General features: G+C 41.1%; 1 pseudogene; it reads right to left on the bottom strand.

Moving 5' to 3' along the window:
• Nucleotides 1–14,783, bottom strand: part of LOC115177940 (VPS10 domain-containing receptor SorCS1-like) — a 265,507-nt pseudogene extending 250,724 nt beyond the window's left edge.
• Between the last annotated feature and the right edge of the window lie 10,166 nt (nucleotides 14,784–24,949).

Here is a 24,949-nt window from a genome sequence, read left to right as displayed (position 1 = left end):
AAAAACCGGCTTACTGTTTTCCACATCAGCTGAAGGCCGAGGGGCTGAAACAATAGACCGGTCAGGATCATGTTGGACATTTTTTCTAAAGGGTCAATAAAAAATAAAAATGCTACCACCACCATGCTTCACCGTAGGGATGGTGCCAGGTTTCCTCCAGACATGACGCTTGGCATTCAGGCCAAGGAGTTTAATTCAGGCCAAAGAGTTGAATCAGAACAGAGAATCTTGTTTCTCATGGTCTGAGAGTCTTTAGGTGTCTTTTGGGAAACTCCAAGCGGGCTGTCATGTGCCTTTAACTGAGGAGTGGCTTCCGTCTGGCCACTCTACCATAAAGGCCTGCTTGGTGGATTGCTGCAGAGATGGTTATGGATATCATAAGGTGAATGCACCAATTTGTAAGTCGCTCTGGATAAGAGCGTCTGCTAAATGACGTAAATGTAAATGTAAATATAATGGTTGTCCTTCTGGAAGGTTTTCCCATATCTGCAGAGGAAGTCTAGAGCTCTGTCAGAGAGACCATCGAGTTCATGGTCACCCCCCTGACCAAGGCTCTTCTCCCCTGATTGCTCAGTTTGGCCGGGTGGCCAGCTTTAGGAAGAGTCTTGGTGGTTCCAAACTTCTTCCATTTAAGAATTATGGAGGCCACTGTGTTCTTGGGGACCTTCAATGCCGCAGAAATGCTTTGGTACCCTTACTCAGATCTATGCCTCAACACAATCCTGTCTTGGAGCTCTACGCACAATTCCTTCCACCTCATGGCTTGATTTTTGCTCTGACATGCACTGTCAACTGTGGGATCTTAAATAGACAGGTGTGTGCCTTTCCAAATGATGTCCAATCAATAGAATTTACCACAGGTGAACTCCAATCAAATGGAAACAGGACACAAGTAATATTATCCATTTGAGAATAAGGCTGTAACGTAAACATAATGTGTAACAAGTCAAGGGGTCTGAATACTTTCTGAATGCACTGTAGATGAAAACATCCTGATTCAATACTTCTTCCTATGTGCCAAGCATGTTAATTTGTATTTAAGCAGGGTGTTACCACCCATAACTACCTGATGGTATGTCTTCCATCAGTATACACCGGCTATACGCCGTGGGATCCAAATGAGATGTAGATACCAGTCCCATAGCTCTATCCATCTCACTGTGGGGATGAGAAGGATAGCAATGCCTTCAATATCACCGCTAGACTGGTACGCATGTTAACCTGTTGGGGGTAGGGGGCAGTATTGACACGGCCGGATAAAAAACGTACCCGATTTAATCTGGTTACTACTCCTGCCCAGTAACTAGAATATGCATATAATGATTGGCTTTGGATAGAAAACACCCTAAAGTTTCTAAAACTGTTTGAATGGTGTCTGTGAGTATAACAGAACTCATATGGCAGGCAAAAACCTGAGAGGATTCTGAACAGGAAGTGGCCTGTCTGACAAGTTGTTGTTCATCTTGGCTCTTTTTATTGAAGACTGAGGATCTTTGCTGTAACGTGACACTTCCTATGGCTCCCATAGGCTCTCAGAGCCCGGGAAAAAGCTGAATGATATCGAGGCAGCCCCAGGCTGAAACACATTAGGGCGTTTGGCAAGTGGCCGATCAGAGGACAATGGGCTTAGGCGCGTGCCCGAGTCGACCCCATGCTTTATTTTCTTTCGTCTGTTTACCTAAATGCAGATTCCCGGTCGGAATATTATCGCTTTTTTACGAGAAAAATTGCATAAAAATTGATTTTAAACAGCGGTTGACATGCTTCGAAGTACGGTAATGGAATATTTAGAATTTTTTTGTCACGAAATGCGCCATGCTCGTCACCCTTCTTTACCCTTTCGGATAGTGTCTTGAACGCACGAACAAAACGCCGCTATTTGGATATAACAATGGATTATTTGGGACCAAACCAACATTTGTTATTGAAGTAGAAGTCCTGGGAGTGCATTCTGATGAATAACACCAAAGGTAATAACATTTTTCTTATAGTAAATCTGACATTGGTGAGTTCTAAACTTGCTGGGTGTCTAAATAGCTAGCCCTGTGATGCCGGGCCATCTACTTAGAATATTGCAAAATGTGCTTTCACCGAAAAGCTATTTTAAAATCGGACATATCGAGTGCATAGAGGAGTTCTGTATCTATAATTCTTAAAATAATTGTTATGCTTTTTGTGAACGTTTATCGTGAGTGATTTAGTAAATTCACCGGAAGTTTGCGGGGGGTATGCTAGTTCTGAACGTCACATGCTAATGTAAAAAGCTGGTTTTTGATATAAATGTATAACATAATGTCCTAGGTGTGTCATCTGATGAAGATCATCAAAGGTTAGTGCTGCATTTAGCTGTCTTCTGGGTTTTTGTGACATTATATGCTAGCTTGAAAAATGGGTGTCTGATTATTTCTGGCTGGGTACTCTGCTGACATAATCTAATGTTTTGCTTTCGTTGTAAAGCCTTTTTGAAATCGGACAGTGTGGTTACATTAACGAGAGTCTTGTCTTTAAAATGCTGTAAAATAGTCATATGTTTGAGAAATTGAAGTAATAGCATTTCTAAGGTATTTGAATAACGCGCCACAGGATTCCACTGGCTGTTACGTAGGTGGGACGATTTCGTCCTGCCGGCCCTAGAGAAGTTAATAATCAGCCAACCTGCGTGTGAGTTCGTGTGTGCGTGAAGGGTTGGGTGTTTTTAATATGTTTGTTTGTTTGTGTGTGTCTGTGTGTATGTGTGTGGGTTGGTTCTTCTCTCCTTGTGGGGACCTACAATCCCCAAAAGTCCCCACAAGGACAGTAAAACAAGGAAAATTGTCCCTCGTGGGGACATAGCAATGCCTATTTAAAGGTTAGGAGTTAGGTTTAGGATTACAATTAGGGTTAGGGTTTGTGTTAGAATTAGGGTTAGGGTAAGAGGTTAGTTGTTAGGGTTAGGTTTAGGTGGCGGACTGCACTAGCATTGAAAAGTCCCAGCAATATGCAACTGTTAAGGAAAGTCAGGAACCAATACACGCAGTCAGTCAGGAAAGCAAAGGCTAGCTTTTTCAAACAGAAAATTGCATCCTGTAGCTCTAACTCCAAAAAGTTTTGGGACACTGTAAAGTCCATGGAGAATAAGAGCACCTCCTCCCAGCTGCCCACTGCACTGAGGCTAGGTAACACTGTCACCACCAATAAATCCACGATAATCGAGAATTTCAATAAGCATTTCTCTACGGCTGGCCATGCTTTCCTCCTGGCTACCCCAAAGCCGGCCAACAGCTCCGCACCCACCGCAGCTACTTGCCCAAGCCTCCCCAGCTTCTCCTTCACCCAAATCCAGATAGCAGATGTTCTGAAAGTGCTGCAAAACCTGGACCCGTACAAATCAGCTGGGCTAGACAATCTGGACCCTCTCTTTCTAAAAGTATCCGCCACCATTGCTGCAACCCCTTTTACTAGTCTGTTGAACCTCTCTTTCGTATCATCCGAGATCCCGAAAGATTGGAAACCTGCCACGGTCATCCCCCTCTTCAAAGGGGGTAACACTCTAGACCCAAACTGTTGTAGACCTATATCCATCCTGCCCTGCCTCTCTAAAGTCTACGAAAGCCAAGATAACAAACAGATCACTGACCATTTTGAATCCCACTGTACCTTCTCCGCTGTCATGGGTGCACCGCAGCCACGCTCAAGGTACTAAACGATGTCATAACCGCCATCGATAAAAGACAGTACTGTGCAGCCGTCTTCATCGACCTGGCCAAGGCTTTCGACACTGTCAATCACCGTATTCTTTTCGGCAGACTCAATAGCCTTGGTTTCTCAAATGACTGCCTCACCTGGTTCACCAACTTCTTCTCAGACAGAGTTCAGTGTGTCAAATTGGCGGGCCTGTTGTCCGGACCTCTGGCAGTCTCTATGGGGGTATCACTGGGTTTAATTTTCGGTCCGACTCTTTTCTCTGTATACATCAACGATGTCGCTCTTGCTGTGGGTGATTCCCTGATCCACCTTGATGCAGACGACACCATTCTGTATACATCTGGCCCTTTGGACACTGTGTTAACTAACCTCCAAACAAGCTTCAATGCCATACAACACTCCTTCCGTGGCCTCCAACTGCTCTTAAACGCTAGTAAAACCAAATGCATGCTTTTCAACCGTTCGTTGCCGGCACCAGCCCGCCCGACTAGCATTACTACACTGGACGGTACTGACTTAGAATATGTGGACAACTACAAATACCTAGCTGCCTGGCTAGACTGTAAACTCTCCTTCCAGACTCATATTAAACATCTCCAATCCAAAATGAAATCTAGAATCGGCTTCCTATTTCGCAATAAAGCCTCCTTCACTCATGCCGCCAAACATACCCTCGTAAAACTGATCCTACCGATCCTCGACTTCGGCGATATCATTTACAAAATAGCTTCCAATACTCTACTCAGCAAACTGGATGCAGTCTATCACAGTGCCATGCGTTTTGTCACCAAGCCCCTTATACCACCCACAACTGCGACCTGTATGCTCTAGTCGGCTGGCCCTCGCTACATATTCGTCGCCAGACCCACTAGCTAAGTCTATGCTAGGCATAAGTCTATGCTAGGTAAAGCTCTGACTTATCTCAGCTCACTGGTCACGATAACAACACCCACCCGTAGCGCACGCTCCAGCAGGTATATCTCACTGGTCATCCCCAAAGCCAACACCTCATTTGGCCGCCTTTCCTTCCAGTTCTCTGTTGCCAATGTCTGGAACGAATTGCAAAAATCACTGAACCTGGAGACTTGTATTTCCCTCAATAACTTTAAACATCAGCTATCTGAGTAGCTAACCAATCGCTGCAGATGTACATAGCCCATCTGTAAACAGCCCACCTAATTTACCTACCACATCCCCATATTGTTTTTATTAACTTTTCTGCTCTTTTGCACACCAGTATTTCTACTTGCACATCATCATCTGCTCATCTATCACTCCAGTGTTAATTTGCTAAATTGTAATTACTACGCTACTATGGCCTATTTATTGCCTTACCTCCTCACGCCATTTTCACACACTGTATATAGACTTTATTTTTTTCTATTGTGTTATTGACTGTACGCTTGTTTATTCCATGCGTAACTCTGTGTTGTTGTTTGTGTCGCACTACTTTGCTTTATCTTGGCCAGGTCGCAGTTATAAATGACAAATTGTTCTCAACTAGCTTACCTGGTTAAATAAAGATGAAATAAATAAATAATATATAAAAAATAAAGTTTTACGTTTAGGGCTATTGTTACGGGCTATGGTTAGGTTTAGGGGAAATGGCATTTTTTTATGGAAATTAATTTTAGGTCTCCACGAGGATAGAAGAATATAACATTTTGTTGACTTTGGAAGTTAATTTTATTTCAGTTAAATTAGTTTCAGTTCATTTCAGTTCATTTCAGGTTATTTCGTGGGGGAATCCATTTGTACCAGGATGTTCCTTCGTTCAGGTTGAGAAGCCACGTGCTTGTACTGAATATGTTGCAATTATTGAAAAAAAATGTTTGTCTCCAATTATGGTACTATACAGTATGCCTACGGTATGGAAACTAGGCCCCATTATTGCAGTGTATAGTTACTTACTAATTTTGTGTATGAACAACTTACAAAATGGGCCTCTTATACCACTGTGTGTGTGTGTGTGTGTGTGTGTGTGTGTGTGTGTGTGTGTGTGTGTGTGTGTGTGTGTGTGTGTGTGTGTGTGTGTGTGTGTGTGTGTGTGTGTGTGTGTGTGTGTGTGTGTATAATATAATAATCTGCATTCCACTGACTTACATGGGAAATAGTCACAATGATAAAAACAGAATCTCAGCACAACAACTGTTATCTGTACCCATTGCTACAATGATCACCATACTGTTTGTGTTTAAAGATAACTGTTCTGGAAAGGTTATTCATATTCACATTGATTGTAGTATTGAATTAATTCATAAAATGGACTTTGATTAAATATCCAATATATATATACCGTATAAATAACCAATATAAATGTATATATTATTAAATACCCAATATATACACTGAGTGTACAAAACACAAGGAACTCCTGCTTTTTCCATTACATATACTGACCAGGTGAATCCATTTGAAAGCTATAATCCCTTATTGATGTCACTTGTTAAATCCACTTCAATCAGTGTAGATGAAGGGGATGAGACAGGTTAAATAAGGATTTTTTAAGCCTTGAGACATGGATTGTGTATGTGTGACATTCAGAGGGTAAATGGGCAAGACAACATTTGTGTGTCTTTGAAAGGGTTATGGTAGTAAGTTCCAGGTGCACCAGCTTCAGTGTGTCAAGAACTGTAACGCTGATGGGTTTTTCACTCTCAACAGTTTCCCATGTGTATCAAGAATGGTCCAGCACCCAAAACTTCACAACTGTGGGAAGCATTGGTGTCAACATGGGCTAGCATCCTGTGGAACGTTTTCAAATTGAGGCTTTTCTGAGAGCAAAAGGGGGAGCAACTCAATATTAGGATGGTGTTCCTAGTGTTTTGTACACTCAGTGTGTGTATATATATATATATATATATATATATATATATATATATATATATATATATATATATACACCTTGATAAAATACTCAATATATACTGTATATAACCCTGGCTGGAGGGTATTGTAGGCTACATTGGTTGTAGCAGTGTACTCACCTATAAACAAACCATGGCTTTAATTCGAGAGTCTGAGGCCACATAAAATCCAATATGTCTTCATATTGAAAGATATACGATCAGAGAGGACCTTAAAGAGATTTCCCACTGCAGATAATTGATATTGCCTGATTCATGCAAGACACTCAGCAGAAAAAGGATACACTGTACTTATAATTCACATGTTTTATATAAACATTTTTTTATATAACATTTTTGTTTTTTTTGTCGCTGTAATCCAGCACTTTGGATTTTAAGTGATATAATGTTACACAAAGTCATTCAGAAACATACAAAGTATGTTACCCTTGTTGTTTCAGGCATAAAATAGCATTAGCCTGGATCCCTAGCAGACAACTGTACCTGTTGGTAGGTGCTACTGTTACCACTAGCAAGCTATACTCCAGTGGGGAAAAAAACACAGAGAGGCTTTGGTGGCAGACAACATATGTTGTGAGACTTTTATTTGGGCTACCCTGAAGTGGTAGCTACAGACAATACTGTACCTGCAGACTTCAGTATTTCCTTATTTGCTGTTATACAGGTATCAAGAGTATCATAGTTGGGACACATGACAAAAATGAAATAAAGCAGACTGTTTGCCCTAGTGTTCCTCCTGCGTATTAAAACCTTTCCATAGGGAGGGTGATAAAATGTATATAGTAGAGACATAAAGAGAGGGAAACAATAAAAGCTATGTCAAGAGAGAGAGAGAGAGAAAGAAACAGAGAGTGAGAGAGACAGAGACAGCGAGAGAGAGACAGCATGAGAGAGACAGAGAGAGAGAGATATTTATTTATATGACATTTTGCAGGATGAAATCTCTTGAGATGCACAATTTTTTCAAGTGTCCAAAAAAACGAAACAAAAAAAAATACTTAGATAGATAGAAGTATATAGGGCCCAGACTTTTACCTCAGGCACTAAGTATAGGGCCCAGGGGATGTCCTGGTCGGGTCACGTGGTCAGGGATAAAATTAAGGCCCTTTTCATGTATAGAGGGTTGAGAGTTTTACATCAGGCTCTAAGTATTGGCTGTCACAAGGGCCCAGAGTATTACCTTAGGCACTAAGTATAGGCTATCACATGGCCCAGAGTATCTCCAGGCCCTTTTCATTCATAACAATTTCACATTGCGTAAAAGCAACTCCAAAGCAGTGAACCTAGCTAGCTCATGTTCTGATGCCCCTCCCACTCATAAAAACTCCTCTAAAGAGAAGGCAAAAGAATAATGCATTGATATCTATGAACACTCTCTCTCTCTCTCTCTCTCTCTCTCTCTCTCTGTTTTACTGAGCACTGCTGTATTATTAGGTTTCAAACCAAGCTCGTATTTACTTCTCTTAAAGAGTTATTAAAAATGTAAATGTGTGAATGCAGAGAGCGGGTGGAGAAAAGAAAGAAACAATACTAGTGTAAAATAAAATATAAAAATACAGAGTGATCTATTTCCATGAGTTAATAGCAGGCTCGGGAGAAGGAGAAAACACAGTTGTTCGACTATCATTTATTTAGAGGCTACTTTCATGAGGATAGTCAAGCTCAGAGAGAGAGAGAGAGAGAGAGAGAGAAATTGTCACGGCCGTCGTAGTGAGTAGACCAAAATGCAGCGGGTACGTGAATGCTCATATTTCCTTTATTGAGAACACGACACAAAACAAGAAAACGAAAAAACGAACGACAGCAAAACAGTTCTGCAGGCTAACCATAGCAGTGCAAAAACAACTTCCCACAAAAGACAGGTGGAAAAAGGGCTACCTAAGTATGGCTCCCAATCAGCAACAACGATGTACAGCTGTTCCTGATTGAGAGCCATACCAGGCCAACATAAAGAAATACACAACATAGAAAGAACATAGAAATACAAAACATAGAACAATACCGAAAAACCCCCGACAACACAAAACAAACACACCCCTGCCATGCCCTGACCAAACTACAATAACAAATAACCCCTTATACTGGTCAGGACGTGACAGGAATAGAGTCTTCCTTTAGAAAATACAATGGAGAGACAGGAGTTCAAATTCACGTTATGCTTGCTTCCCCAGACTAACTCTGTTAGCAAATCAAGCCGCATCTATTTCCCTCCACTAAATGAAAGATGCTAACACAATATGTTTGGTAATGACCGATGTTTAAGCAGGTTATTATCATTAAAATCTCAATGGGAATAAAAAGAGAAGGAGAAGGGGATAGTAAAGTTAATGTGGCGTGGCCCCGTTTTATGGCCACACACAGTCTTTTTCATACATAAACCGCTAGATCATTTTAATTAGACAGTGTGTTAATAGAGTGTGGGTGCTGGTGTATAATGTGTCATTTTTAGTCTTGATCAACGACAACCCCTCATGAGCGAGACACCATTCACCCGACTGAGTGAGAAAAAGAGGGAGAGAGTGACACAAAGAGGAAGGGGAGAGAAAAAGAGTGTTTGTGTGACATCATTAATTACTCATCTCGTTCTGCCTAGTGTGATAATGTTCAGGAAATGCCAATGTAGATCGACGTTACAAAGTATCCCACTTTGCCTCAAAAAGCAGGTGGTAAAGGTCAAGACTCTATGCCCATGGGGAGCATGCTGTGTATACCACCTACTTCGATCTAGCTACTACACTGCACCATGCAGTCCAACCACTACCATGCAAAACTGGTCTGAGATCAGCTGTTAGAGAACTAGAGAGAGTCAGACTACGCCAGTCCAACCACTACCATGCAAAGCTGGTCTGAGATCAGCTGTTAGCGAGCCAGAAAGAATGTCACAGTCAGACGCTACTTTATCCTGAGATACCCCCCACGGGAAAAGGGGTTTAATAGAATGAAGATGAAACCAAATCATATTTAACTCTCTTTTATGAAATGGAATTAAAACCCACACACCGACACTCTCTCTAACACACACACACACATGTACGCCACACACACACACACAGACTTGCGTCTTGGTGCTCTGTCGACACCCCTGTACTGCAGAATGGGATCAGTTGCCAAGCGTATTATTACACTCAAGTCAAACAGTCTTAACGTATCCTGTAATGTTTCCTGTAACAATGGTACAGGAAACATAATGAGACCATTAGCTTGATTATTGGCTGCCTTTAAAGCCTTTCATAAAATGGGTAACTCTGAGCCATGCAGGAGACGTGTTTCAAGGTTTTTAGTGACTTCTGTGGTCTTAGGTGCTGCTCTGTTCCAACAGCAGGTGCTATGTAATGTGATTGTAATTGACCCTGAATGTGTTGTAATGCAGGCATCAATGCAGCATCAATGCAGGCATACTGGGTAAATGTGTGGCTATCAAACGCTGATAAGCCAACTGTAGTTACGTTAAACTACCTTCATCAGTAGGTCTTGGAGAGCAGGTATGACAAGGAGTTTCATAACCTGGCTCGACCAGGGAAAGTTCACTAAGGTAAAACGAGGACCCTATGTATAATTCCATCACCTTTCACATGTTTCTCTCAATCCAGTCCATTAACTAGATAATACATGATATGCATGTAGTCGATCTTGATCAAGTGACTAAACAAGATGCTGAACACAAACATACAGCTCGGCGCTAGCCTGAAAAGGTTGGGCCAAGTGCCCCATTTGGAATCCCGGCCAAGACGTTAGCTCTGGGGGGCAAGTCAAGATGAATCCTCTGTCTAGTCGTGGCGGCAGATGGCGTCTTGCCACCAAGCTTCACTACTTCCACTGCGGAGAGGAAACAAGGGCTGGGGGAAAAAACACAAATTAAACGAAGAGGGGAGGGGATAGAGGGGTTAAAAGAGGAAGAGTGCATTATTTATGACACCCCATCCTATCCTCCTCTCTTCCCTTCTTCCTCCAGAGCAGTTAGTTCGTTCCATAGCACTAGGAAGCAAAATAGTGCCACTTTATATCCATTAGCATCACTAAATGGAAGGGAAGCCATCCAAGGGGCGAGACGAGACACAGACAGGGCTAGGAACAAGCCCCTGTGTACATCCTAAATGTTCCAGGCCTCTGCATGGATGCCAAAGCTGTGTTTAGCTATGCTGACCAACTACGCCACCCTCTCCTCACTGTTGGTGGGTGCAGTAAGGGGGTTGGCGAACAACGATATTCTTCCAGACGAGTGGATGTTGTTGACTAAGGAGGTTCATTTCAGTTCAGTTCAATTCATTTCAGTTCAGTTCAGTTTATTTCAGTTCATTTTAGTATAATTCAGTTCATTTCAGTTTAGTTTATTTCAGTTCAATTTCGTTCAGTTCAGTTCATTTCATTTCAGTTCATTTCAAATAAAATTCTGTTTATTTTGAGGGAAAGAATCCATTTGAACCAGGATAATCCTTCATTCAGGTTGAGGAGCCATGTGCATGAGTCTACTAAATGTACTGACATTATTGAATGAATAAAATGTATCCAATGATGGTCTGTAAATTATGCCTTATGGCGTAAATATTGCAGTAGACAGTTACTTGCTAACTGTGTATGGAAGATTCCAAGTGAACAGTACATTACTGTAGCCTTACAAAGTGGGCCTCTTATACTATTTAGTGTGTGTGTGTGTGTGCGCGTGTGTTTGTCTATTAGCTCTCTGAAAGAATTGTAGGCATTTCAAAAGACCAGCCAGATATATAATGAACTCTCTCTCTGAGGTCCCTTTACATTAAAGACCACTCACAGAGACCCACTCAGCATCTTATGCAAATCCATATTTAGATTTTCCCCACTGGACGTATGAAGAACAAAGAGAAAAAAGAACATCAAGAGAAAATAATTGCCATTGATCACGCCAAGGCAGGCAGATTTTCCTGCACTATTGACATATACAGTATGTAGATATTTACTACCAGCGAAGTGCATTACTGGAAGCATCAACTTAAAAAGCGAGTTGATGGATGAAATAAATTATCAATGTTGAAAATTCCTTAGGAAAGTGTCATTTATGATAATAACAATCGACATGAGACACAATAATGACGGACATTTTGGATCCACACTGGCAGGAAGAAGGAACCCTGCCATTATATTCATAAACACCACTGAGAATGAGAGACTCAACACTCAGCCGATCTCTCTCCCTCCCCACAGGGAGTCTAGGCTAGGCTAGCATACACCCAGGGCTCAAGCACACAGACAGACAGAGAAGAGACCACATTATCCTTGTCTACACGCTTCAGATGACACAACCTGCCTTGGGGAACAGAACACAACTACTACCCAGGTCATCCTAGAGGGAATAGTGGTAAAACACACCTTAGCACAGCTCGGGCAGCACAAGCAGAGCAGGGCATTCTGGGAGGGAAAAGAAGGGAAAAGGAGGGAAAAGCAATGGTGGCACAATGACAAGTGAGTGAATGCATGGGTGAGGCCAGAGGAGACTCAGTCACCTGTTCAGCCACACACACACACACACACACACACACACACACACACACACACACCCTAACTGCTGTGGTTAAGTTAGAGTTAGAGGACTTCAGGCTCCATCAGGCCGTCCTTGAGGGCATAATTCATCACCCATTCAATCAGGATCTAAAACCCAATGAAGATAAAGTAGCCCAGTACTAGTGTCTGAGAGCTGGAGAAAACATGCTTGAGTAAGCAGTCAATCCCCCTTGCCTGGCAATAAGAAAAAATCTCAAAATGGATGCCAGTTTCCGTCCTCAATATCATTTTTCAAGATTTACAGCTAAGGGGAAACAGAGGCAGGGAGGAAGGCTGAGGTAGACAGTAAAGAAACAAGTTCATGCAGCATGTCATAATAATTCTAGACAAGAGGACGGAAACTGTGGGATTAGTTGTTTTCTTCCTTCATCCAAATGAAATCAAGCAAAAAGAGGCAGCCACAACAACAAATGAACATGTAAGAATGATAAAAGGGCCCAGTGGCATTGCATGGTTGTTGAAATGACTTTTTTATTAATTTTGCCTCCTTATTCTCTTTCAAATGAATGCCTCTATCCCATTTTGGCGGGATGAAATCATTTCAGTATAATTTCAGTATTCAGAATAAAATTGGGATGAAATGTTCTGGCTGCGTAATCTATATATTTTGTAAAAGAATTGTGAAGGTAGAAGTGATAAGAACTAGCCAGCAAATCAGATGATCACGTAGGCTTTCCTTCTCAGGGAAATGGCATTACAAGTAAAGCGTTCGAAGTATAGCCGGGACAAAAATATTTACAACACTGCCCAGTCAATTCAATTGAATGAATGCTTTCATTTCCGAAGCGAGGTATACATTATGTAGGTAACATATCTACTGCAAAACAAAATTCAAGTTAATGATTAAAATATTTTGCAGTCGTTTTAATTACATATAAATACACTAAAACTAATATTGGAATTCACCTGTCAGAGTAGACTAGCCTACGCGCAACCTATAGTGAGTGTTTTTCAACCGAAGCAGTGCTGCTATCGGTATGGCACGGGCACGGATTCTGCAGCAAGCAAGCATCTCTTGGTGCGCAATACCAATGCCAGTCCAACGTGGTCCCGAATGCTTTATTCTGGATGTGGCAAAACACAGTATTTGGGCTATGTGCCCTGCTGTGCCCAACTGAACCAATGCACCTGTTACAGTGGACAAAGAACTCGCTAAAACTGACGAGTTTTCCGTGTACAACACAGTTTGGACAGCAGGATATGATAAGCCCTTGCATTGCTTCACGTAACGTAGTGCTTTAGTCATAATATAAAATCACACAAATTTGGTGAATAATCATCACTTACGCTGTTGTTTTGTCCCAAACAGAAAACCACTGTATGGTTGTGTCCCCTGTCAAGGCGAAAGTAGTGCTGGTTAGTTTGGGATCATCTCCTTTGCTGGCTGAGGCTTCTCCTCGCGAAGTCCCTCTCCTCTCGTCCGTGTTCCACTTGAATTCCGATCGGCCCAATCTTTCCATCCAGTAACGGACCAGGACTCCTCTCATTCGAGTTTACTCCTTCCAAATCGGGGCCACCGGTCCCCAGACTCGCTAAACTCGGGAGGTTCGGGGCCGCATCGCTCTCTCGTTTTCACTAGATCCGGTTGAATCTTCCAGAGCGACTTTTACGGCAACTCCATTGTCAGTGAACCTCGGCTCATCCTCGTAAACACCTGCATGTTGGGTGTCGCTTAGTAGGCTACTCCAGTATTTGGTTAGTACTCCAGCCGGACCTGTTCCAGAGCTTTGGCTGCCTGGCTCGGACCCAGCTGCGCGTGTACCGGTATCCAGTTTTAAAATTCCTTCAGGTGTAGCTGGACCGGTGACTGTCACAATGCGCAAATTTTAAACTCCTTGGAATTTAGCTGGGTATGAGCGGTGATCAGAGCCAGGCACACAGAGTTAAGTGCAAGCAGGGGCATCAATTGGGCATGCCAATCTCAGATTAAGACCAACAATTTAAAAGTAGGCTACAAAAAATTAATAATTTACTTTCATTTCAATCTCTATTAAAATGCCACCGTTGTTTAGAGTTTCGGATGTTTGGCTTTAGGACCAAGCAGATCATCGCTCTGAGTGAAGCTACCACCCTGTGCGCCTTTATCTCAGAGAGCAGAGACAGTGCCAGACAGTTTGCTTAACCAGTCAGCCGTTTAGGCAAGGCACCTATTGTTTTGAATTTTATGTTGGCATTTGAACTCGGCCTCATAAACTTCGCAGCCAGCTGTTTTATTTATCGGTTACTTTAACATTGATGTCATCTTGTGTTGTTGAAGTCGGCATAGGCGGTGTGTCAAATGAACTAGGAGAAGATATTGAATTAAAAAAAATATATATAATTACTGGTGCCTTTACAGAAATTAATAAAATAATTCAAAATACTACACCAGAGAGCATGATTTCTCCACAGAGTATCATTAGCTTATTTATTAGTTGTGGATTGTTTCAAGTGTGCAATTTTAGCAGCATGCCTGACAAATAGCCTACTGTACCAATTAGCTGATAGTTGAGTTACAGCTCTCAGTGAAAAGCAGTTATATAGCCCTAGGCCTATCACAATATTTCAAAATACAATCCTAGGAAAAACAGTTTATAAAGCAAATGGTTATTGGTGAAAATACCAAAAAAAGGCAAAGAAATAACTGTAATCTGTCTCTAAACTCTGAATTGAGCGAACAGTAGCCTATTTTATTCGCACCAGCGAGGACATGCCCATATCCCCGGTGAGTGCCCGCAGGACATCTCTTGTGAGTGCCGCATATTCACAGTCTTTATCATTAGATCAGTACCACTGGAAAGTTTTTTGAAGGACTATATAATGTCCTCTTCCTGTCTAGATGGTGATCATATAGTACAATTTGTGTCTCCCCTTTTCGAGGCCTAGAATGGTTGCATTCAAGACAAGGTCGTTTTTACTGATCTGTTTGTCAGTATCAGCATAGTATACTAATTTGTGTCTTTTGAAAAAAAATATTGCTAATGTCTCCAGTCATATAAAGTGTAGTAGAATTGCATGAAATGTTTCTAAAATGCCACATTTTTCCTGTGCAAGGAAAGGAGAAGACATTTCTCTCATTAGGACTATACAGTGCATTCAGAAAGTATTCAGACCCCTTGCCTTTTTCCACATTTTGTTACGTTACAGCCTTATTCTAAAATTGATTAAATAAAAAACGTTCATCATCAATCTACACACAATACCCCAAATATATAAAAAAATCAAAAACAGAAATACCTTATTTACATAAGTATTCAGACCCTTTGCTATGAGACTCAAAATTGAGCTCAGGTGCATCCTGTTTCCATTGATTATCGTTGAGATGTTTCTACTTGATTGGAGTCCACCTGTGATAAATTGATTGGACATGATTTGGAAAGGCCCACAGCTGTCCGTATAAGGTCCCACAGTTAACAGTTAATTTCAGAGCAAAAACCAAGCCATCAGGTCGAAGGAATTGTGTCGAGGCACAGATCTGGGGAATGGTATAAAAACAATTCTGCAGCATTGAAGGTCCCCAAGAACACAGTGGCCTCCATCGTTCTTAAATGGAAGAAGTTTGGAACCACCAAGACTCTTCCTGGAGCTCTCCTCCCGGCCAAACTGAGAAATTGGGGGTGAATGGCCTTGGTCAGGGAGGTCACCAAAAATCTGATGGTCACTCTGACAGAGCTCCAGAGTTCCTCTGTGGAGATGGGAGAACCTTCCAGAAGGACAACCATCTCTGCAGCACTCCACCAATCAGGTCTTTATAGTAGAGTGGCCAGATGGAAGCCACTCCTCAGTAAAAGGCACATGACAGCCTGCTTTGAGTTTGCCAAAAGACACCTAAAGGACTCTCAGACCATGAGAAACAAGTTTCTCTGGTCTGATGAAACCAAGATTAAACTTTTTGGCCTGAATGCCAAGCGTGATGTTTGGAGGAAACCTGGCGCCATCGCTACGGTGAAGCATGGTGTTGGCAGCATCTTGCTCTGGGGATGTTTTTCAGCGGCAGGGACTGGGAGACTAGTAAGGAAAATAGGAGCTTGTAGCGTCATACCCAAGAAGACTCAAGTCTGTATTCGCTGCCAAAGATCCTTTAATAAAGTACAAAGGGTCTAAATACTTATGTAAATGTGATATTTCAGTTTTTATACATTTGCTAAATAATACAAAAAATAACGTTTTTGCTTTCTCATTGTGGGGTATTGTGTATAGAATGATGAGGGGAAAGGGCCGGCGGGACGAAATCATCCCACCTACGTAACAGCCAGTGGAATCCTGTGGCGCGTTATTCAAATACCTTAGAAATGCTATTACTTCAATTTCTCAAACATATGACTATTTTACAGCATTTTAAAGACAAGACTCTCGTTAATCTAACCACACTGTCCGATTTCAAAAAGGCTTTACAACGAAAGCAAAACATTAGATTATGTCAGCAGAGTACCCAGCCAGAAATAATCAGACACCCATTTTTCAAGCTAGCATATAATGTCACATAAACCCAGAAGACAGCTAAATGCAGCACTAACCTTTGATGATCTTCATCAGATGACAACCCTAGAACATTATGTTATACAATACATGCATGTTTTCTTCAATCAAGTTCATATGTATATCAAAAACCAGCTTTTTACATTAGCATGTGACGTTCAGAACTAGCATACCCCCCGCAAACTTCTGCCGAGTTTACTAACAATTTACTAAATTACTCACGATAAACGTTCACAAAAAGCATAACAATTATTTTAAGAATTATAGATACAGAACTCCTCAATGCACTCGATATGTCCGATTTTAAAATAGCTTTTTGGTGAAAGCACATTTTGCAATATTCTAAGTAGATAGCCCGGCATCACAGGGCTAGCTATTTAGACACCCAGCAAGTTTAGCCTTCACCAAACTCCGATTTACTATTAGAAAAGTTTGATTACCTTTGGTGTTCTTCGTCAGAATGCACTCCCAGGACTTCTACTTCAATAACAAATGTTGGTTTGGTCCCAAATAATCCATAGTTATGTTCCAACAGCGGCGTTTTGTTCGTGCGTTCAAGACACTATCCGAATGGTAAATAAGGGTCATGCGCACGACGCAATTCGTGACAAAAGATTCCTAAATATTTCATTACCGTACTTCGAAGCATGTCAACCGCTGTTTAAAATCAATTTTTATGCCATTTTTCTCGTAAAAAAGCGATAATATTCCCGACCTGGAATCTGCAATTAGGTAAACAGACGAAAGAAAATAAAGCACGGGGTCGACTCGGGCACGCGCCTAAGCCCATTGTCCTCTGATCGGCCACTTGTCAAAAGCGATAATGTGTTTCAGCCTGGGGCTGCCTCGATATCGTTCAGCTTTTTCCCGGGCTCTGAGAGCCTATGGGAGCCGTAGGAAGTGTCACGTTATAGCAAAGATCCTCAGTCTTGAATAAACAGAGGCAAGAAGAACAACACCTTGTCAGACAGGCCACTTCCTGCATGAAATCTTCTCAGGTTTTTGCCTGCCATATGAGTTCTGTTATACTCACAGACACCATTCAAACAGTTTTAGAAACTTTAGGGTGTTTTCTATCCAAAGCCAATAATTATATGCATATTCTAGTTACTGGGCAGGAGTAGTAACCAGATTAAATCGGGTACGTTTTTTATCCAGCCGTGTAAATACTGCCCCCTAGCCCTAACAGGTTAAACCTAATATTGCGATGCTATTTAATTTACAGGCAGCTATAACGCTGAGGAAGATGAAGACGTACCATATCCATGACATTACCCTGAAGAAGTGTCAGTGATGCCGAAACGTTGGAGGTTTACCCAATTCATTTCTGGGAGCTTGTATATATATTGAGTGACTATCTTTATTCATTTTTATAGAAATTGTGTTAGTCTGAAATAATATAATTTCCCATTTTTAATTTGTCATAGAATATAGCTCAGTATTTGTATTATTTATATTATATATTATTTTTTGCTAATCTTTATCAAGGGTACCAATAATTATGGACCTGATTATATGTGTTGATCTAGCTATGCATGTTTTTTTTCATTTTGTAGCCTTTCCCGAATGTAACTAATATACATTCCAAATTATTTAAAACAGGTGGTTTAGGTTCAATGGATGCCATTGAATTATTGCCCACTTCTGAATAACAAAAGCTGTGACTGATTGGCAGTAAATAATTCTATAATATATCCCCAAATTTTAAATGCTCAAAATGAGCGATCATCAAGAGTACTGTATTACCATTCCCCATCAGGGTTATTCATGCGTTCAGCATTCTCATACTATCAGAAGATCTGGCAGCTACAGGATCGGTGGGTCCCCCGCGGGATAGTTGAGCTAATGTAGGGTAATGCGATTAGCATGAGGTTGTAAGTAACAAGAACATTTCCCAGGACATAGACAATATCTGATATTGGCAGAAATCTTAAATTCTTGTTAATCTAACTGCACTGTCCAATTTACAGTAGCTTTTACGGTGAAATAATATCATGCTATTGTTTGAGGAGAGTGCACAGTTATGAACTTGAAATTGTATTAATAAACCAATTAGGCACATTTGGGCAGTCTTGATACAACATTTTGAACAGAAATGCAATGGTTCATTGGCTCAGTCTAAAACTTTGCACATACACTGCTGCCATCTGGTGGCCAAAATCTAAATTGCGCCTGGGCTGGAATAATACATTATGGCCTTTCTCTTGCATTTCAAAGACGAAAAAAATACAAAAAAACGCATGTTTTTTCTTTGTTTTATTTTTTACCAGATCTAATGTGTTATATTCTCCTACATTCATTTCACATTTCCACAAACTTCAAAGTGTTTCCTTTCAAATGGTATCAAGAACATGTGTATCCTTGCTTCAGGTCCTGAGCAGTTAGATTTGTCATTTTAGACTCTCTTCCTCTCTCTCTCTCTCTCTCTCTCTCTCTCTCTCTCTCTCTCTCTCTCTCTACAAATTAAGATTATATTTCTGCTGTAGAAAACTGGCTCAAATTAAGATCCTACATCTGTACTTTTATATGGGTTTTACCCATAAGCAGTAGCCTGCAATGGGCAGCAAGGTAGAAAATCATGTGCTGACCAACCTGGGGCAATCAATTACAATATGACTCCTATCAAAAGTTCAGAGAACATATCAAATTCATTCCACACATAGACAAAAAAGTAAATGTTGACTCAGCAATAGCTTCAACTCAGGGTTTCTCTGTCCCAGTGAGATACAGTGGCTTGCGAAAGTATTCCCCCCTTTGGAATTTTTCGCTCTCCGCTGGGCCGGGCCTTACGGCAGGGCAGGGTGTAGGACGAGTACTGCCTGGCCTCCGGACACTCCTCCTCAGTAGGCACGTCCAGGGCCGAAACAAAGGAGGCCCGGTGCTGGATGTGATGGGGGGATTCCCTGTACTGTGCCGACAGGTCCTTAGCCGTGGGGAAGGTGGCAATTAAAATATATTTTTGAGGGGGTTTGTATCATTTGATTTACACAACATGCCTACCACTTTAAAGATGCAAAATATATTTATTGTGAAACAAACAAGAAATAAGACAAAAAACGGAAAACTTGAGCGTGGATAAATATTCACCCCCCAAAATCAGTACTTTTTAGAGCCACCTTTTTCGGCAATTACAGCTGCAAGTCTCTTGGGATACGTCTCTATAAGCTTGGCACATCTAGCCACTGGGATTTTTGCCAATTCTTCAAGGAAAAACTGCTCCAGCTCCTTCAAGTTGGATCGGTTCCTGCTGGTGTACAGCAGTCTTTAAGTCATACCACAGATTCTCAATTGGATTTAGGTCTGGGATTTGACTTGGCCATTCCAAGACATTTAAAAGTTTCCCCTTAAACCACTTGAGTTTTGCTTCATCGGTACGCTTAGGGTCATTTTCTGCTGGTAGGGGAACCTCCGTCCCAGTCTCAAATCTCTGGATAACTGTATTTAGTGCCATCCATCATTCCTTCAATTCTGACCAGTTTCCCAGTCCCTGCCGATGAAAAACATCCCCACAACATTATGCTGCCACCACCATGCTTCACTGTGGGGATGGTGTTCTCGGGGTGTTGAGAGGTGTTGGGTTTGTGCCAGACATAGAGTTTTCCTCTATGGCCAAAAAGCTAAATTTTAGTCTCATATGCCAGGAGTACCTTCTTCCATATGTTTGGGGAGTGTCCCACATGCCTTTTGGTGAACATCAAACGTGTTTGCTTATTTCTTTCTTTAAATTAAAAGTATTCACGTCAAGGGGGTGAATACTTTTGCAAGGCGCTGTAACATTTTAATGTGTACATCCACACATTAGTACACACTCAACATAGCCTGGAAACATACAGGGTTGTTTTTGGAAATACAGATACAGGCACCCACAGGCAGCATTTGTAAAGACTATTAATGATTAAAAACAAGGCTGATCAGGGGATGAAAAAATATTCTCCCTTTAAGACTATCAGTCCTGAGACTTCAGCACAAATCAGGTTTTTATTTATCTGACTTTTATTTATCTGCATGTCCAGCACTTATATTTAGACTTACAATTATGTGTTTTACCATTCTTTTCAGGACAAGTACAACAATTTGACACAAATGGTTGCATTCATACATGTAAGTACTTTTGACAAATGTCAACAAAAAAACAAGATCTGCCAAAGCAAAAACCTGATAAAAATGAATTTATATGATTGCTTTAAGTACATAAATTGTTTTCTCTGTTGGAAATGAATATCCAACTAGTCAGTGACAACTGTGTGGAGTTTGTAGTTTATGACAGCAGCTATGTAAGTTTATTACAGTATTATAGACACTATGTCCTGGGATTTCCTATGATCTTCTATGTAGAAGACATCCTTACATTCTAACAACTCTTGTGTAGTTTGTGAGCTTCAGAGCAAAACATGTTACATGTGCGTGAGAGTCAGCTTTTCATAGATAGCTTTTATGTAATAGATTTTAGCTTAAACCATTTAGACTCAACAGATGTTTTTGTAAAAAGACACGGCCCAGGACTCCTTCGGTATCCACCGTTGTCTCTCAAACACAGTTCTAGCTCAGCCCTCGTTAATCATGCCATCCGTTTTGTCACCAAAGCCCCATATACAACCCACCACTGCGATCTGTATGCTCTCGTTGGCTGGCCTTCACTTCATAATCGTCGCCAAACACATTGGCTCCAGGTCATCTACAAGACCCTGCTAGGTAAAGTCCCCCCTTATCTCCGCTCACTGGTCACCATAGCAGCACCCACCTGTAGCACGCGCTCCAGCAGGTATATCTCTCTGGTCACCCCTAAAGCCAACTCCTCCTTTGGTCGTCTCTCCTTCCAGTTCTCTGCTGCCAACGACTGGAACGAACTACAAAAATCTCTGAAATTGGAAACACTTATCTCCCTCACTAGCTTTAAGCACCAGCTGTCAGAGCAGCTCACAGATCACTGCACCTGTACATAGCCCATCTATAATTTAGCCCAAACTACTACCTCTTCCCCCTACTGTATTTATTTATTTTGCTCCTTTGCACCATATTATTTATATTTGAACTTTGAACTTTCTTCAAACTACAAATCTACCATTCCAGTGTTTTTCTTGCTATACTTTATTTACTTTGCCACCATGGCATTTTTTTGCTTTTACCTCCCTTATCTCACATCATTTGCTCACATTGTATATAGTCTTATTTTTTTTCTACTGTATTATTGACTGTATGTTGTTTACTCCATGTGTAACTCTGTGTTGTTGTATGTTGTCGAACTGCTTTGCTTTATCTTGGCCAGGTCGCAATTGTAAATGAGAACTTGTTCTCAACTTGCCTACCTGGTTAAATAAAGGTGAAATAAATAAAAAATAAAAAATCAAGTAACAGATTATTCCAATGGTCCATCCAAGAAGTCTGTAGCTCAAACACACCATTTTTAAAAGGGTTAGAACTCCAAAGAGCGCCGGAGTTACGGTGGGACTCACTGGGTTAATACCAACAATGAACAGTTGTTGGTATTAACCCAGTGATAAATTGTTGGTATTAACCAGTTGTTGGTATTAACCCAGTGATAAATTGGCAACATGTTTTACATTGTAGTGAATACCAAGAGTTTAAATTCTCTCTCTCTCTACCCCTTCTCCTCTTTCTCTCTTTCTGACCCCCCCCCCTTCTCTCTCTGTCCCTTCTCTCCCCCTCTCATCCCTTGCCCTCTATATCCATCACACACTTTCTGTCTCTTCCCCTCTCTTTCACTTTCGAAAGGTATTTTTCCGGTGTCTTCAGTGATGGGATATTAGCTATTTGATCTTACTCCGAGAAGCGTTGATAACTTCAAACGCCCCTTATTTGCATTCGCGAGGCTACAATGACAGTGAACAAAAGCAAGGTGAAACGCTGCCACAGGAGAGGCGACTAACAGGCTATTTGCACATGTCCTTGCACCGTGCAGTCTAGAGTAATTATCTATCTCTCCGGGAGTCAAACGCCGAGCACTATAATGGCAACATTGTGCTACAAATGTGACCATCTATTAGATATGTATCACTATTCTTCCCTGTCCCTCATCTGTCTTTGAGGGTATTGATGGTTGGTGGTACAGGGTCCATCACAGACATCAGAGACTGAGCTAGATAAAGGCTGTGTATGTCTTTACCACCCAGCACCAATGCATGTCATTATGACTTCAGCAAGTAATCATTGGTTTCAATGTCTTTTGTGTCACAGGCAGCAGTACTGAAGAATGGAATTATTTACATTAAAACCATTGATAGACACTAACTTTTATTTTATTTTTTATTGTTCGTTAATTGCTCAGGGAAAACCCAATAAGACCATGGTCTCATTCCCAACAATAAAACAACCAATTCAATGTAAAACAAAACAGCAATTAATACAAAACACACCATTTATGAAAATCAGTTACAGTCCTCAGCTACTAGGTCCTCAATTTATAAATATTTTTTTTTACCTTTATTTAACTATGCAAGTCAGTTAAGAACAAACTCTTATTTTCAATGACGGCCTAGGAACAGTGGGTTAACTGCCTTGTTCAGGGACAGAACTACAGATTTTTACCTTGTCAGCTAAGGAATCTGATGTTGCAACCTTTTGGTTACTAGTCCAACACTCTAATCACCCGGCTACCTACCGCCACAATTAACACCCTAACATTCAGTATGCAGAATCATGTCTATCATTAACCAGAACATATTGTCCCAGTAGCTGGCACTAGATCATTATAACATACTGTACACCCCAAATATCTGCTGACAGAAACTACTGTACATGATTGACACCTAATCTGATGAAAAATGTGAAATTGAGGAAGTGTCATCTCTTCTTCCAGCGTGCAGAGAAAAAATGGACCAGGCGTTTTCTCCCATTGCCAAGTCCCAATTAAGGCCCCAGTAAGGCAGATGAAGGGAGATGGAGATATGTTAATAGGAACAGAGGACGGAAGGTCAGAGAGGAGAACGAGGGAGCCTAATTGGCTGAGGTTCCCATGTAGCCTATCACATCCCACTTCGAACTCGCTTTGGTGGGGAGTCTCCATGTACATGTCAAATGAAAGCGTAGGCTAAGCTAGGTTGTTTCATCCACCGCTGTACCACCATTAAAGACTCACTGCCTCATGATCTTTTAGCTGCATGAACTTTCCCTTTGAACATGGAAACCGACCACGAGTGGGATACTGTGTTTCCTCCTTTTGAATGGTACACATTGTCTAATACTAAAGGAGGGAAGTAATGAGTGTAGCTTGCTATCCACCTTCCTTGGACTCCCTTTGCAACAAGGAAACCGGGTGTGATTTAATGTCTCCTTTTAAGTGGTACACATTTTCTAAGACTAAATGAAGGAATTGTATCTAGCTACCATCTACTCGTTTTCTTTAGAAATGTTGAATGGTATACATTTTCTTACACTCTATGAAGGAATTGTAATAGCTAGCGTTAGCCACCTTACTCATTAATTGGCAGTGGAATGTACAATGAGGGTTGGCCAGCTAATCTGCAGTCGTTTTAGCTTCCTCATTCATTAAAAGGAAAACCTGCTGAGCGTAGCAGCAGACCAAATTGCCTGAAACAGTTTTCTACAGTGCTTTGGATTAGGTAATTACTGTCAATTATTATGCCTCATCATAAGTTTTTACTTTGAGCATACATCCCCAAATAGACTGAAGTTAATTTGGTGAGCTGCCGGAGAGCAAAGGTTAGAGAAAAGTTATTCATCTTGTTTTGACAACCAGAGAAGGAACGTCAGACGAATATTCTGCACAAGCGGTCAAAACTCAGACTGAAAATGGCTCGAGTCAACAGGTCTTGGTTTGCACAGCTCGAAAAACAAACGTGCTTCTGTCAATTCCATCATAGACCAGCCTTCTTAAAGATGATTTGAAATAATACCATAACTTATTTTGAAGCATTATTCAATACATTTCATGCAAATATACAAAAATACCTGTCATCTAACGTATTGTATCGATCCTTGCTATATAAGCCAAGTTAGAATTCACACCAATTGGGCTGACACTATTGGGGTGATATTTAGAGTGTTTGCTTTTCATGCGTGTGACCCAGGTTCACTTGCCTGTTTGCTACAATATTTCAGGTTTATTGTTTTGTTGTCACTGTAAAACGACATGAACCACGCAATGAAGTCAGCTTTCATGTGTTGGAGTTTAGTTAATATTTTTACTAATTCCCAACCCTACCAACATCTTCATAACATTCAGTTTCTTCTAGTTTTATCACACAGTTGATTCACATCAACAACTGACATCCACAGAAGCCAAGACAATATTGTCTGCAGTGACATAGGTCTTTGCATGTTAATCGTATCAGATGTATGTGTTTTTCAGTTCCCTCCGTTGCTACTGAGGTGGCCGCTAGCCCTCTCCACGTCTACACAGGCATCCGACAGATACATTATCGCCC

Source organism: Salmo trutta, chromosome 38, assembly GCF_901001165.1.
Source record: "Salmo trutta chromosome 38, fSalTru1.1, whole genome shotgun sequence".
NCBI lineage: Eukaryota > Metazoa > Chordata > Actinopteri > Salmoniformes > Salmonidae > Salmo > Salmo trutta.
The sequence above is the reverse complement of the archived record's forward strand: the minus strand, read 5'-3'. Positions and strand labels throughout refer to the sequence as shown.